Here is a 16,898-nt window from a genome sequence, read left to right as displayed (position 1 = left end):
TCATCTCCTTTATGTCCAATTTAGGAGCAGCCAATGTTAGCACACAGGTTAAAAAATATTTTTTTATTCAGCTGAGTCAGATAAGGAGGCAGGGTTTGTAGAAAAGCCTGGAGGGCTTCCTCGCAGCCAGAACAGTTGCCTAGCTCTAGACTACTTACCAGTGAGAGCGTCTTGGGGGGGGTTAAATCTGAGACAGCACTTTTGGTATCCCCAGCAGTGTCAGGTGCGTTCTGTCCTTTGACTACTTCATAGGTGCATCCACGTGTTGCGCAAATGGCACTGTCACTCTGCACTGCTCCACTTATTCTGTATACACTATCAGACAGGTACTTACAGTCTTCAGGGTTCTCTTAAGAACTCTCTGACATTCCTGTTGTATGATGGGATTTGTAGGTTGCCTGATGGGATTTGTAGGTTGCCTGTGCTAAGTCAAAACTTCTGCTGCCTCTCAAGGGACAAAGAGGGTGCCAAACATAGAACTCAGGAATGCCCAGTGCTCACAAGGCCATCCAACTGGATACAACACAGGTACTCTCACTGTGAATATGTCTGAAATACTTCTGACTGATCAGACATGTTCAGTGTTGCCCCATGAGAATGTTTTCTCTTGGCTCAGCACACTAAGAAATGGCAGGACTGCTGTTGCCATTCCAGAGATTCAGATGCTGCCACTGCTATGCTGTGGCTAGGGGAATAGGTGGTGCTGCACTGAAATTTCCCTTTCCAGCAGTAGTCCCTTCCTCATAGCTCGGCTCATGCCTTCCCAGCCACCACACCTTGTTAGAACAAGAAAAGGAGGGAGCATGCCACTCCCTCAGCTGCGTTTCTTGATGAGGAAGCTCCCTTTCTCCTCCAGGGAAAATAAAGGAGTAAATGAAGCAAAAACATGGGCTCTCTGTGCTAGCCTGCTCATCTTGCTAGGGAAGGAAATTATACAGCTGTTCCCCCCAATACCTGCTTTTATCCAGGTGTGAGAAAGAAAACTGGTCATCAGAAACATGGATCCCTACTGAGCAAGGGAAATTAATTCACCCATGCTTATATCTGGTTCACCTTTTTCCATATGTCCTCAGGAAAATCAAAGGGGGATGATTTCTATAGGCTCCAATTGGTTATTACAGTACTGTCAAACCACTGCTGCAATTTTCATCAGCAGAAACCTCGCAGTTTTACCCCAAGAAATTCTTAGTTGCACTCTGGAGTCCTTGCTCCTGGACAGCAGCAGGTCCTGCTGAATGCAGACCAGCAACTACAGAAACATGACTGCCCCGGTCAGGAGGAAGCCCTTCCAAAATATTAGTAGTTAGCAACAGACTAGAGAATTCAGAGCTAGTTAACTGCCATAGCAGAAGATGTTTTTGTTTAGTCAATTACTAGCTACTTGCAGCTAATCATGTATAACCCTTTAAGTATTATCTGTTCTTATAAAATAATTTCTTTAAATGTGGTAGCCATCACTATCTGTAATTTCCTACTTAGAGAAGGACTTGTATAGAATTTCTTAGGGCAAAGGGAGGGGAAGAGTACCTCATAAATGGTCTCCATTACACCTATAATCTCCTCATTCAAAATGCAGGATTGAACAGCATTTGGAGTAAGAGTCCCTTTAGCACTTAGCTCTAAAGATGGTGCTTTTAATTGTCACAAAATCTGTGGAGGAAACATGTGACCTAAAATATTTAATGGGTGGGTTGCATTCTACTGAGTTCCACAGGGACCAGGTGATTTTACATCCTATATCTAAACTTCCATTGAAGGTGGTTTAGAATTTCCATTTCAATTAATGCATAGCTTTTAACAGTGCTCTTACCAAAACCACATCTATTATACGGGGAAACTAGATTATATAAACTTGATTTCAAGATGTTAATCATTGTCTGGGAAAGGCAAGCATCTATGAAGTCACATAGATTATTCTGCAGCATCAATAACAGACTACCATGCAATCCTCAGTATCATCTCCTATCCAAAATTTTGTTTTCAAATAAACCACATTTTATAAAGAAGCTGGAACTGGAGATTTAGGGTAGCTTTATGCAACATTTTTGTTAAGGAAATTAAATTGGTGCTTTCTTTGTGGAGCTTTGGATTTGAAATCTCTCTAGAGGGGCAGTTTGGAAGGCTAGTCATTGTTTAATTAGTACTCATCTCAACCAGCATCTGGAGTTAAAGATTGACAAGTAGGTATATATTCAAGAAATTCTCAGAGGAATTTACTATCAGTAACTGAATATGCAAAGTTTGGAAAATTGCTCATCCTACCTCACTTCACTTCTTCAGAGATTTTCTTCTTCTAATTTGGCAAAAGCAAATGCAAAGTAAGCAGGACTGCATGCTTTTCTTCTACCTCCACACCTAAAGAGAATAATCCACAGGCAACTATAAAATCACTTCCTTTTTCAATTCCCAAATTCAACACAGGCACACCTAAGAACATATGCAGGTAAGGTGTGCTCTGAAAACAAGAGGAATATCATTAACTAGGAAAGTTCAGAAAGGTCCTACTTAGGAATGCATACAGCTGGTCTTGGTATCAAAACTGTTAGGGGCCAGCATGTGCTCAGAACCCTGGAAAAATCAGGATCTTGCACACAGATCTGGAGGCAAAGCTTAAGTATCAGTTCAGCCATGTGGAGCTTTTCTCAGCTTCTAAGGAAACCACCCTCCCTAGCAGCCTATGACTGTTTACTCAGCCCACAATTACTATTTGTTGGAGTAGCATACAGACAACAGGCAGAAACAAACATTTAGTAGGGATATTTGGGTGGAAAAAACCAATTTGCCACTCACCAGTTACTAGCTGTTTTGAACTATTACTACAAGGACTTTAAAGGACTCCATTAGAGTCTTCAGAGATGTTAGGCAAAACTATGCCAAAACACTGCACTAAAAATTACAGGTCACTTCTGATTTGCTATTGCTTTACAACAAACTTCTTTTTTTTCTGAATAACTGCAGTTTTGCTTATGGATGGGTGTCTCAGCCCATGGGAAAGCAAGATGTTCTGTATAGGTTACCATATTGTTGGGAGTGGCAATACGGGGCCAGCTCCTACTTCACCTCACCTCTGGTAAGGACAGCTATGCTGGCAACTACTCAGGCCCCACTGAGCAAGGAAAGAGCTGGAGTGTGTAGGCAGCAGTTACCTGGAGGGGAAGGGAAGGGCTGCTTACATCAGTGCTTCTCCTCTCCCTGCAGCAGCAATGGCAGCTCTGTCCTGGCCTTCATCCTCGGAGCAGAGAATCACAACTTTGCCTTCACATCTGAGATGCCTTAAGCTGAGATTTGTCTCACAGCAGGACAGCTCAAAGGAAGCATACTGAAAGCATTAATTTTTGTATTTTATATTAATATATACAAGTACACAAACAGACCAACAATTTCTAGTTAAAAATCATCTATGGCATCTAATAAATTCATTGTTATGCTGGGAGCAGCTATGACAAGGTATCTTTAATCCATAACAATCCTGAAGAAAAAAGTCATCCAACATCCAGGGAAACATCAGCCCCAATATTCTTAGCAAAATGAGTTTATGTCAGTTGCAAGTAATTTTATTTTCTGGGAAAATAATTCCATTTGTATCGTGCCAAAGACAACAGAAGACCACAGGTATTTCTCAAGTAGACTGGTTCTTTCCCTTCTGAATTGAGATGAGTCAAAAAGAAACTAATTAGAAAGCCAAGGAGAGTTGCCCAAGTGGGGATACAGACTATAAGCTGTATTTGCACCATCACCTTTTGCCTCTTTAGAAGTAAATTCAGTATTCCAGGTCCCAGGCCGCTTGCTGCCTAAGGAAACGTTAAATCTCGAGTGACCACAGGAAAACTAAGAAGGGGAGACGGGAATTCCAGCTGCACAGCTTTTAAACAATTCCTTATCAGATCACTCTCAGAGCAAAACACTTGCTCTCTCTTGCTTAATTAGCTGGAGGTAAGGTGAATTTACTGGGTGTTAGCTATGGATAAGAGGAAAATTTTGATAACAGAACAAAAGAAATAAAATCCTGGAGACCCAGCTGGTAGGGGTACACAATCTACTTTTGTATTCAGCAAGAAGGAAGCTTTTTCCTCCTACGCACACAAACTCCCTCCCAACAACCCTCCATGGCAGGTATCTAATTAACACTGGTGTTGAGGATGAACCTGTCTCTGAGTTCAGCTCTGCCCCATGGCAAAGGCACGTTTTATTACTAATGGAACAGTTTGTTGCTGACCATGGAATAGAAAGACACTTCATCTGGATATATATGTATGGCTTCCTTAGTAAAAACAAAAACATCTATCAAAATCCACTGTTGCAGGTCTACACAAAGAGCCTCACACTTAAACACCAAAAACGAACAGGAGAGAAATTCAGTAATACTGTGGTGCAACTAGGAAATGGTAATGATAGTGTATTTATTCTCATGGAATAAAACATTAGTGTGCAAAAAGCATACACAGTATTATAGCAATCACAATCAAGCAGAATCAGAGCCCAAAGATCCTACACTCTAATAGAACCATGTATTTACAAATACATCATTAAACCAAATATTTAACCTGCACTTGAGGGATGTCACCAAAGTAAGTTTTGGTTTTCTTTCATTCCGGAATTTCTACTTGTTGAGAAAAAAAAAATGTATCTCAGGGCACAATTCTTGTTGTTCCCCTTTATTTCTATTCATGCCCACCCATGTCAGTGCCTGCCCTTTTTTTAAATTCCACCTGTCTTGCTTGTTCCTGCTCTCTAATACCCTTGGTTTAATGTCAGTTCTGCTTGTCCCCATCCTGCCTGCTAACTCGTCTCCCATGCACCAGTCATTGGTCCCCCTTCCTCTTGCAAAGACCTCCCCCTACTTTCTCTCCACTTTCCTGCTCCTACCCCTCCCTCTTTGCTCCTCAGGCCTTTTCTGGGGTTCCTGCACCCAACCCCCGCAACTCTGCATGCAGTCATGCCAGCTTTCCTTCAGGCTGCAATGGCATGAGCTCTGAGAAGACAAAGGGAAAATCAGTCCTGGCACTGCACAGTGCCAGAATGGGAAGGGATTAAAAACAGAGAGCAAACAACTCAGACCCCAAAGTTCTAAGTGTATTCAGCTAAGCGGGCACCAAAAACACCTGAAGAGACAGAGCTTGCTGTGTGGACACAGAACCTTTACAGCCCCAGAGCAATACACACACATACTGAGGCTTACACCTCCTACTTAAACATGTTCTTCCCTGCTCCCCAAACCTAAAGCTGGTTAGAAAACCGAACGCTTCTGTGAATCTTGTATTTAGCCATTGGGTTCTGACAAGTCTGTCTTGCTGTGCAGGCTAGCTTAGATTTTTCAAAGGCTTGCAAACTGACCAAAAATGGAGAGCTTAACATAGCTGTATGTAGATTTGGATGGATGCCCTGACAAAATTCAAGTCTCTGCTTGAAAACTGGCTAGAGCTTCAAAAGCATAACAGGTATGCATTAATTTCAAGATAGGCAAAACATCTTTACTCCTTAACCTTGTTCTCAGAAATGGACAAATTTACTTGAAACTCCCCCACAAAGCCACCTAATTGAGGCAGATGCTTGGCTTGAAGAAATTAATCACAAATGCTTGTAATTTGAAAATTTGTATACAATTTTAAATGAGGTCATGCACACAGGAAAATCAGAAGAAGGAATTAATTCACTGCTTCCTGTGGGCAGGCAGGTGTTCAGCCACGTCCAGGATAGCAGGGCCCCCTCACACATAATGGTGACTTGGGCAGACAAATGCCATCACTCAAAACGTGTCCCTCACTTTATATACTGAGCATGATGTCACATGGGCTGGAATATCCCTTGAGACTGTTTGGATCACCTTTCCTCCCAACCTCCTAGGCACTCCCAGCTTCCTCACCAGCATGTCTGTACAGAAAGCAGAGAAGTCCTTGACTCTGTGCAAGCTCTGATCAGCAATAACAAAAACATCTCTGTATTATCAACTCTGTTTTCAGCACAAATCCAAAACACAGCCCTGTACTAGCCACCGTGAAGAAAATTAACTCAGCTGAAAACCGGCACAGGGACATTTGCTTTCACTATTAAACTGTCTTTATCTCAGCCCATGAGTTTTCTATCTTTTACCCTCCCAATTTTCTCCAAGCGGCTGCGTGGGGCTTAGCTGATGGCTGGGGTTAATCCATGACAGGTGTCTATTACAGAGAGCACAAGATTACACTGTCTTCACTCATAATTAGAACATACATACTCATCTTTTTAATTGTTTTTTCTACTTTCTTGCTGTTGCATCTACTGTAAATCTCACCCTTGAAAATTCAGCCATCAGTTTATGCCGACACTCTTGTCCTGCTGGCGGAACAGACCAGGCACTAGGTATTAAAACAGATTCAGCGACCAGCTTTTCAAGAAGGCACAGACTTTGATTCCTATCAAAGATTCTCTGTATTTCTTCTCCCAGGTTTCTTCAAAATATTGAAAAGAGTTGTTTAGAAGATAAAGCATTTAAAAATAGCTGCGTGTGGTCAAATTTAGCAAACAGCTTGAAAGAGTAAGGAACTAAACGAGGGTATGTTTCCTTCTTGTTCAATGTTCCCGTGACAATTCATTCTGAGGATTCTTGGCTAACCACTGATGTTAGTATGATTTGATGGTCCTTAAAAGTGCACAAATGGCTCCTCCATTTCAAAGCTGAACCTGATTATTTTGCCCGTCTCCTCTTCTGAGGTATAAACTTCAGAGAAAAGACGTAAAAACAATTTAAGAAATCATCTGTGTACGTCATGTACATATCTACATCATCCAGGTCTCCACAGAGCAAGAATTCACATCAACTTATTAGAATTGGAAGGTTATCCACCATAAAGCCTTCTTTGATGGAAAAGGCATGTTACAATAACCCAAAACTTCCACCAGTGTTTATTTTAGTGTGAAAAGGCCTATCATAGGTTTCTTTGCAAACAAGCAAAAAAAGATTAGCAGGCATGCTGCTGCTTCCAACCAGTCCCCCAGGACCTTCATATTATCATTGTTATTATTATTAAGGGTAATTTCTCCTGACTATCAGTAAAACCTGTGGTGCAAGGCAAAGCTGAACTGCCACACAAGTTTTTGCATATGGGCTCTGCCAGTCATTCTCAAGAATATCACTGGAATATTGTTAAAAATGTTACAACCTGGCCAGTATTTTTCTCCTTCAATAACGTCAGCATAAATCTCAAAAATCGTGATTCAACCTCTGAAACAAATTGATGTCTTTACCAGAACAGAAAAGATACTTTAAAATGGGTCACATAGATCAATACATCCATTAGAATGGGCCACAAGAACCTGTTCATAACTTTCTGTTGTAAAGGATGTCACAAGATTAAATAGCCCAAGACCAAACAAAAATTATCTAAGATTTACCTCATTATCTCTCTGCAGCACTTTCTGTTCAAACAATATAGGATCATTTCAGCAACCTCTACAGTTCTGGGAAGGTTATGAAGAGTCTGTGAAAGTAGTGCAAATAAAAAAATAAATTAATAATACATTTCCAGTAACACAAAATTCTTTTTACTCAAACTTTCCTTAGTCAAATTTTTTAAAAATAGGCTATAAAGTCTCCTAATTATAGAGTACTGAACCTCATTCAGTCAATCACAGCTCTGGATCCTCTCAGAAAAAACCACTACATTAGTGATAAACGTACAATATTCTTCTTAATATCATTTAGCTCCTTATATGAGCAAGGGCATAACTAAGGTGCTTGATGCTGATCTGTGCAGAATACTCATGTTTAAAGAAGTCACTGTCAATATTTCACATTGCTGGATGAAGCGTAACGAACACTAATGAAGAACTTTGTCATGGTTTTCTAAAGAAGAAGTCTAATAGCCTGGGAATCCTGGCACTGAACACATTAGTTCATTCAAATCTTGTTTTCCAGTCCTTCACCTCACCTACCCACCTTTGAATCTAGTAAGAAAAGTTAATCTACTTTTTCCTCTATCAAATATATAATCATTCTACTCTCAGGAGTCTATTGCACGAATCCAGACTCTTCAGATACTCACAAATACCTATCCGGTAAAACAGACAACATGCAGTAGCATACTTGCACAATACAGCAAGGAAACAGGCATTAAAACTACATGCTCTCATTAGTTCAACACAGTAATTTTACATCCAACTGTTAGTGTTTTCACATCCTGTAGTACAGTTATATGTGCTTCTGTAATGCACATAATCCTCTTCCCCTTAGGAAGCTCCAGGAAACACACTTGTTGATTCACACTAAAGTAGAACATTATTAAATAAAACTAGTATTTGTGTGTGAATGTGCAACAAGAAGCAAGTAAAGTGGATCCCAAAAGAGTATCTTGCTTATTTTTGCATCTCTAGTTTTGCTGAGTTTATTAAAAATGCTTCCCAGTTACAAGAGCTCTCACAGCACAGCTATTACACTTTGTGCAGGAATGCCATTCAAATTAGGTTATAAAACCTACAAAGGCAAAATACTACTAAGTAGTAAGATTCGAAGTCTCAGTATTTGGTATTGCACAAAGACTCTAAAATAGCTTTTTACAATACTTGAATGAGATGAACAGAATAACCCCAATAAATATACAAAAGGGGTAGCTCTTAGTAGCTCTGTCCTACTTTTAATGCTTTTACTCTAACAGCAATGCTATTCTCTACCTCCCCTGAAGCAGACTGCAGTTTTCTCCCTTCTTTGTTGCAGGGCTAATAAGTTCTGGGTTAGAGCAGCTTAGACCTCAGGCTACTAGTATGTTGAAATCAATTATGCAAAGGCCATTCATTTTGATACAATGTACTAAACTGCTGCTGTCACCGCAGTAGAATGGCTGCTCAGATTGTTGTCTTGGATATCACCCCCATTTTCTTTTTTATCATTATAATGCCTTCAACCGTTGGCAAAGTTGGCATTCTTTACTGAATATACTGCCTCCTACCTAGAATGCAGTGCCCACTTCAAAATTAATCAAAACCACTTGAAAGTCAGAAGCAATGACAGCTTAAAACATTAATTCTGTGTATAGCATGAATTTTGTGCACAATAAGATTAAGAACACGATTCATTCAGTATATCAAATGACTAATTTAGTTACAAATTACCATTCCAAGATTAAAGAAAGAAAATTCTCAAAGTGTAAGACCTGCAAAAATTAAGAAGACCTTCTCTAACTTTTGTTTAGACAATTAACAAGATACTGAGATATAATTACTTCCCTATAAATTTAGAATATAAATGGATACCTTACAGTTCTTAAAACTGAAAATGTCATTAGCTCTCTCAGATTGTAAAATTTTCTAACAATCATTCATTTCAATGGCAATCATCATTCTTACATAAAAATATTTATAATAATAGAAAAAGCAACAATAGCAAAAAAACCCAAAACAAACAAACAAAACCAGACTTAAGAGGCATTGTGACAATATACATTAGGGTTTTTTAAGCTACCAGAACCAATCTATTAATTCAAAGGCACTGTATGTGGACTTCTCGAGGTACTTTTCAACTTGCAACCTTGGTAAGAAATCCTTCTATTTTTTGAAAAAAGTGAACATGTCTCTGTCAGTTTAGTATGCCAAATCGGCTCAACATAGGGTCAGACAGGAACTAGAAAGGAGGAAGGAGCAGGACTACCCTTTTTGGCAATTGCAAAGTATTTCATTGGCACAGCCAACTCATGCAACCTTCATATCCTACTTTACTACAGGCTGTGAAAAACGACATGAAAATACACTAAAGCCACTAAACATAATGAACTTAAAATGCACGATTCAACATTACATCTTGCTCAGAAAATAACAGCCCTTAGAACTCACTTTGAGCCCACAAAAGAAGTAAAAAGTTAGTAGCTTAAGAATCCCAAGTGACTTTTATGTTGCCAGGGAGATAAATTCAGAGAGAAACAGGAAACAATGCTTCAATCTATAAACATGAGGTACTAATGTGGAAGGAGGAGCATAACTTTCAACTTGCAGATTCTGAGCTTACACAAAAGACCTCGAACAAAGGACACACAAGAATACCTCAGGAGCGCTGCTGAAAACAAAGTATAAGTACTTCACTATGAAACTATGTGTGTATTTCCAGGCACATTATTTCTGACAGCAAAGTCAATATCACAAGTACCTGAGTTCCCTGATCTGTTCATCATCTGTTTCCTTCATGGCTCCATATATAGCCCATTGTTCCCTGCAAGGTGCCAATGTGACTGAAATGTCCCAGATTAAAACAGACAAAACCCCCTTCTAATTAGATTCAATAAGTGTGACATAAATACTTTCCAATAGTAATAACAATACAGCACTTGAATACAGAATAGGGAAATGCTCAAACTAAGTCACGCATCACATAATGAAAGGCTGCAAAGTTAGAGAGCAATTTCCCTCTAAATGTACAGTCCTAAGTTTCAAAGACTTTGTTTCTAAATGTCTCCTGGACAGATGAGCATGCAGTGTAATTATTCTGAGCCTAAGTTACTCCTTCACAAGGGTTCTTGTGAACCTACAAACAGAAAGCACGGAAACTAGGTGTAAAAGGATCACCCAGTGACCAGCCACATGATGAGCTGACACTATCAGTTGCAACCATCCTCAAAGTTATGCAAAGTTTGGGAAAGAAAGAAGGTACAACAGGCCACAGGAGAGCTATGCCCGCCGTAAGCACCGCGGGAATGTAAACACAGCGCAGCATAAATGCTGTGGGTGTTGGCAGAATGCAGCTCTGCTGCTGGGGGACCAGCTTGCCAGCACTGCAAAATTTGTTCCTTTCCCATCTCCCAGCCTCCCCCAAACCCTTTCAATTCAATCTCAAACTGCAATGATCATTAAAAACAATGAGTACGTCTGGCGCAAGCAAACGTGCCTTGACTATCAACGATTCATTAAGTACCTGGCACTGGATCCATAATATGGGATTCTGACATGGAAAGAAAAGCTTTAGAGCTCATTCAAAAGTACGAGGTTTACATATAAAAGACTTAAAAGGTGCATATTTGTCTAACAAGTAATAGAAGGCTAAGTCCTTTGTGGTGATGTTGATAGTTTCATCCCCTGCATAAGCTAATTTTCCTATTTAGATACCACCTTTTCCAAATCACAGATAAATTAAGTCAACTTTAGTTAATGTGGTAATGATTTGTAGTGAGTGGCAGAAATTCCCCTGTAATTATGCATGAATTGATGTGTGATTTTCTAATGAGCTTAAGTGAAGAAATCATCATTTTGTGATAAATGCTTTATTTCTTAAAATGCTTGTAACACATTTCTAATAAATTTAATCAAGCAACTCGCACTCATGTAACATTTACAATTATTAAGTGTGCAGTCTTTTACACTGCCTTATCGCTTTGGCTGATTGCTGTGTGTTAAAGTTTAGCATTTCATAAATATGGTTATAACAACCATTATGTTATTTTTGCTGAGAACCACGAATTATTTCAATTTGAAGTTAATTTGCATTCTGTACAAGCTTTGTGCCTCAAAGGCAAAATTCTTTTGCCATTTACAAATAGACATATGCATTAGGAAACGAAATTAGGTGCTTCTACCTTTCTGGACACCTTGTCCTTCAACATGTCATTTAGGGGACAGCAAAGTCTCACTATAGTACTATAGTAAGCTTATTACTGGATTCCAAATCCCAGAGTACAACTGCTTCATCCCACTGAAACATCCTTTATCAGCCACCCCCAATCCTCCCAACTCTGCTGCACTGAAAACCAGTACATATTCAACCTGGTAGCAGAGCTGAATTTTTGTGGATGCTGGAGAGTCAGAAAGCCTTCTAAAATGACCTGAAGGCACCTTATCCTATGGTCTCTTCACTAGGAATTTTATCTCAGAGTTTTCCTCCTGTAGCAAGCTGCTACAGGGAATAGATGACCTAAGAGGAGTCGCAGTTCTAGAGATTTCTGTGAGTTGTTCCATCTTTAAAGACTGGAAATTGGATACTTCCTGCAACTCCGCACATTTAGGTGCTGGAACTCAGCCATCCCAAGTGCACCATATGGGTTAGCAACTTCCTAATCGGAGATCTGCCTGACCAAGGGGAGCCTCCAGCTCTGCTATGCTTCCTCACACTCTCTTCAACAATCTCTTATTTGAGCTTCTGAAGAAAAAGGTAAAAGAGGAAACCTTTCTCAGCATTCCACAAATGTAACTAATTTTTTTTAAAATTTCTCATTACAAATAAAAACCTCATATAAAAAGAATATTAAACTTGAGATGTTGAAGGTGGGCAGTTTTAAGTGCTGAATTAGTGTTAAGTGGTACCAGTAGTACATCTCAAACAAATTTCTTACACAAGCGCTGTTCCTAGAGCTAGAAAATGTATTTTCAAGAACCAAACGTTAGCACCTCAAAAGACAAGAAAAGATCTATCATTTCATATATGCATATGCAAAAATTTTTATTTTGATGAAAGGGTGGTCTAAAGCCATTTAAATTTCAATTGACATGAAGAATAAAAATAAACCCATTCTGCTATCACAAGAACAATAAGAAAGAGGCTTGGAATAACTACTTGAGCACTCTTGAGTACTCTGGAACACATAATTAATACATAAATACCAGCTAATATATTGATTCTGGTTTGAACTTACTAACTTACCAGTGACTCAAAATTCAAATGGTCTACAATCAAAAAGACTTTATTAGATATTCACTTCCCTTAAAATATATAGAAGAATTGTAGCACAAGCATATCATAGCAAGTTTCTCTCTTAAGAACCTGTATATTATAGCTGTGAATAAATCCATCTAGATTATAATATTTCTTTCTATCTTCCCACCTGTTCTCATGTGAGGTCAAAAAAGTGAGTGACAGTGACAAACTGAAATCCTCTTCCTTGAGCAGGTATTCATTCCTCCCTCATCTTTTTTCAAGTTTTTCCCCCCACTGGTATGAAGTTCAATCACAGAAGTCAGAACGAAGCTTCAGACTATGTTCTGTCAACATGTTATTGCCAAATTTTGTCCTCCCACAGCCTGAATGTATTTCACAGCCTAATTCAGATAATTTAATCATCCTCCTTCAAATATCCAAACTCCTCCTCAGCTCAGTTACACTCTCTGATTATTCCTTAAAGTTTTTGCGTTACAATCAACAACACTGCAAAAGATTTGGGATTTAAAAAAAAAAAAAAGAAAAAAAAAAAAGGAAGAGACTGTGGTCATGTAAGGCTGGAATTTTCAAAGGAGGAAGATACTGAACTTCCACTGGATTTCAATGGGAGTTGGACTTCCATTTATTTTATATGCCTCTAAATATCTCAGGTCTAACATATGAAATACGTTATGTGGGAGAGACAGAAGGAAGCAAAAGGTTTGAAATATGCAGAAGAGTGGTTCTCCTCAGAAGAAGATTAAAATAACTGTCAGCTAACTTAAATGCTTAGGCTTCAGCAAAACCAAACATCTCCTGACTTGATTCATTTTAGAACTCAGGGTATAGTCTTAATTCCACTGCTTGCTCACAACAAAATACTAGAGTTTTGGTTTAAAGTTAACAAAGCTTCAATTTATTGAACCTCAAATGTCAAAATTTGCATTCTTTTCCTGCAGCTGTGTCTGCTATTCCAACTGGCTCACACTTAAATGTTACTAAAAAAGCCCATCAAAAAAGCAAACAATGTGTACTGTTTTATAAAAAGCTGTTAAAATCTCACTATTCTGTTGTAAAATTCTTCTGAATAAAGTTGAGTACACTTTTCCCTCCTCTGAAAGATTTATTTAATATAGAAAAGAAGTAATGCATTTGGAAGTATGTGTGGACAGAGCATTGAGATTTTCCTTCCTGAGGAAGCAAATAAATATTCAATATTTTTCACTTAAATAAAGAACACACACTATACTTATACATTTTTAAATCCAGGCTATGTCAGAGATTCTCTCTTAAAAATACTGCGTTTCGTTCCAGTCTCCAAAAATTTCTGATCTCTGGAATTGTTAAAATGGTACTTTTCTTTATCAGGATTTTTATTCTATTTGAATCGAGAGGTAATATTTCTCTTGTATCCTGTATATGGGATCAGTTATGACATTAGTGACCATTTCATATTTCAGGGTAAGAACCATTTTGAAAGGTAAAACACTCTAAAATCATCAGGAAATTGTAATATTAGCATTGCGCTTTCTCAGCCTATGCTCACAATCTGTAGTAAAATGGAAACATTGCATTCATTTGATCTGTATCTCAGATTAATTCATCAATAATATTTTACAATTTTATCTGGCCGTCAACATTTCATAAATGTTATTTGCACTTTCCATCAAGCTGTAAAAATAATGAACAATATAAATTCTAATTTTTATGTTTCACAGAAGCACTGAATAGTCAAACTTAAACCAAAACATCTCTACAATGAACAAAGAAAAATGTATGATAAGACCACTTTTAGAGACTACTGTTGAGCTACACACTTTGTTATAAACTTAGATTAGTTTTGTAAGATGAAAACGCAGTATGTTCTTCCTCCTTTCTACCCAATCTGTACTGATACAGCTACACAATCTGTCAGGCAGTAAGATACACTTACACACGTTGTTTATTGTTTACCTAGTAGCACTGGCTAACTAATTTTGGAATAGTGCTATCCATCACGGCCAGTAGACAGTCACAGTAATAGATATTTCATTTGAGCAAAAGTCCTTGCAAATTCTGCCAAAATAAGGAGAACAAATCGAGGAGTAGTGCAGCAATGAAGTGTTCTCAAATTGACTGGCACCATCCCTGCAGTGAACACCCCTATAAACAAATATAAGCCATAGACATTGCAGAACACAGCTGCTGTCTACAGCTTCAGCTCAAGAAAGTGTTTTGGTACATAACGAAATCAAATAAACTCTCAAAAATCTTTCAAAATGGGCACCTTTCTCATCAAATGTCCTGTCTGTACTGGCACATTCAATTTTGACTATAAATAGGACAAATAGATCAATACTAAAATATTTCAGCAGTAGGCATGACATAAACCCAAATACATTTTAATATGCTATTAGCATTACCTGTAGCAGTTTTTATTTTTGCTTTTATTTTAATTGAAAAATTTCACTTTATCTTGAACAACGTTGGCATAAAGAAAATGCACGGAATGGATGAAATGAACAGAGAACAGGTAGACTATCCCCAAATGTATTTACAAGAGTGAGAGGACATTCTTTGGATGAGTTAGTTGAGACTTTACATGAGTCAAAGTTCCTAAAAAGTCAGTGGTATTAAATGAATAGTAAGCAGCACAGTTTACCCCCCAAAATTACAAACCTACTCAGCATCTGCCCATGATGCTTAGTTATTAGAACACACTGAAGATTAACGAGCACACTGAAATGTACCTAACCTGCCTGTTCCAGTGCCACTTATAGTCAAAATTATGACATTAACACACAGGCTCTGCATCCCAGGAACCAGCAAGCAGTGCCAAAGAATCCTTGTTAAGTTATAATTACAAAATTTCTGTTTTGCCATCCACTTCAGGGGCAGACACATGTGATCTCAACATGCCAGCTCTTTAGTATTCGATGGAAACAGGATGGGATCACTAATTAAAAACTGGTTAAATAATGAAAATTTAAAAATATTTTCTATGAACTGCTCTCATTCTCCAGTGCAAAATACCTGCTGCTGTCTGCCCTAAAAAACACCATATACCTGGTTCTGCAATTAAGATTTCACTGAAAAAGAGGAAATATATTTCTAAGGAAATATGCTTTCATGTACCAAAAAAAAATTTTAAAAAGATATATCAGAGTAGGTGCGGTCAAGCATCTGATGTATGGTTTAGCTAGTTTTTTATACTTAGTCTTGTTTTTGTCACATTACTTGCTCTATGTGAAATACTAAATAAATGCAGAATTATAAAGGGAACAACTTCACAGCCCCATGCAGTAATCGAAAGAAGGCTGAAGGCAGTAACTTTTTTTCTTACATACTATAAAGCCCTTGAGACATTCCTATTAATAATCACTGACAAATGCAGAGAAAAATAATAAAATAAAGACCTGAGTTAAGTTTTAGGAAGAAGGGGACTTAGCAGTTGTGGAATTCATCTGGGTATAACACAGGTTGCTGCAGACATAAAGCCATTGAAAGTCCTTGCTTCAGGGTTTTGGGGTATAAAATATTCATGGTGTATAATTTTGCATAATTTGTTTAGCTACTGAAGCATGATTTAGTTCCTTGGTGCACAGATACAAAGAAAAGAATGAAGAAAAGAACAAAATATTTGACCAAAACTAAAGATTTGCTAGTATTCTTTTGTGTGGTGTATGAAAACATCCACATGCACACAAACTAGTCTTCAGATACTACAAATAAAAAAATGCGTATGGATATCAATACCAAACTGTGTTTGGTGTTAGATTCTCAAGCTTTTGTTCATTTACTGAAGACACTGACTTATCCCAGTCACATGCTGCACTCTCAGAAATATATCTGAGCTGAGCACAGACAAACCAGATTCAGAAAGGATCTTCTGTATTCACCAGCTCTAGGCTACTTCCTACTTGCTCAAATGCTCTGTATACAAAGAGCAAACACAGCTATGAAGAACCCAAGAGATGTTGTGGATAGGGTATTCAAAGGTATTGATATTTCAGCCTGATTTCCCTTTGAGCTAAATCTAATGTAAAATGAACTCTGCCATTCAGAACACCAGCAACACACCTTAGCCTGGATTTGTGAAATCAAGCACAAATGCAGGGTGCCCACAATAAATCCACAGCCTCTTTTTGACAGCGTCGCTGCACAAAGTTCCAGTGACTAGATTCAAAAGGACACCACAGTATAAGAGCAGGTGCTCCTTCTTCTTTAACCACTCTTGCTTGTTTTCACATTTTACTCAGTTGTGTAATGAAACCAACTGGCCTACACTGCCAGAGCTCACACTTAAAAATACAATAACAGGCAAGGAATGAAA

The 16,898-nt window shown here is 38.3% G+C and overlaps 2 long non-coding RNA genes across 2 annotated transcripts in view; both read right to left on the bottom strand.

The window, feature by feature from the left end:
- The window catches only part of LOC120752800 (uncharacterized), a 41,937-nt gene extending 39,586 nt beyond the window's left edge, over positions 1-2,351 (bottom strand). The window contains exon 1 of the long non-coding RNA XR_005700816.1: positions 2,263-2,351. This is a non-coding gene — a long non-coding RNA (uncharacterized LOC120752800). The remainder of the gene's footprint in view (positions 1-2,262) is intronic.
- An 806-nt stretch (positions 2,352-3,157) lies between these two features.
- Positions 3,158-16,898, bottom strand: part of LOC120752799 (uncharacterized) — a 164,807-nt gene continuing 151,066 nt past the window's right edge. Inside the window, exons 4-5 of the long non-coding RNA XR_009207843.1 lie at positions 7,372-7,457; positions 3,158-3,319 (exon numbers count right to left, since the gene is read on the bottom strand). This is a non-coding gene — a long non-coding RNA (uncharacterized LOC120752799). The remainder of the gene's footprint in view (positions 3,320-7,371; positions 7,458-16,898) is intronic.

This window comes from Hirundo rustica, chromosome 5 (assembly GCF_015227805.2).
Source record: "Hirundo rustica isolate bHirRus1 chromosome 5, bHirRus1.pri.v3, whole genome shotgun sequence".
NCBI lineage: Eukaryota > Metazoa > Chordata > Aves > Passeriformes > Hirundinidae > Hirundo > Hirundo rustica.
Note: the sequence above shows the minus strand (reverse complement) of the source record. Positions and strands in the feature narration are given on the sequence as shown.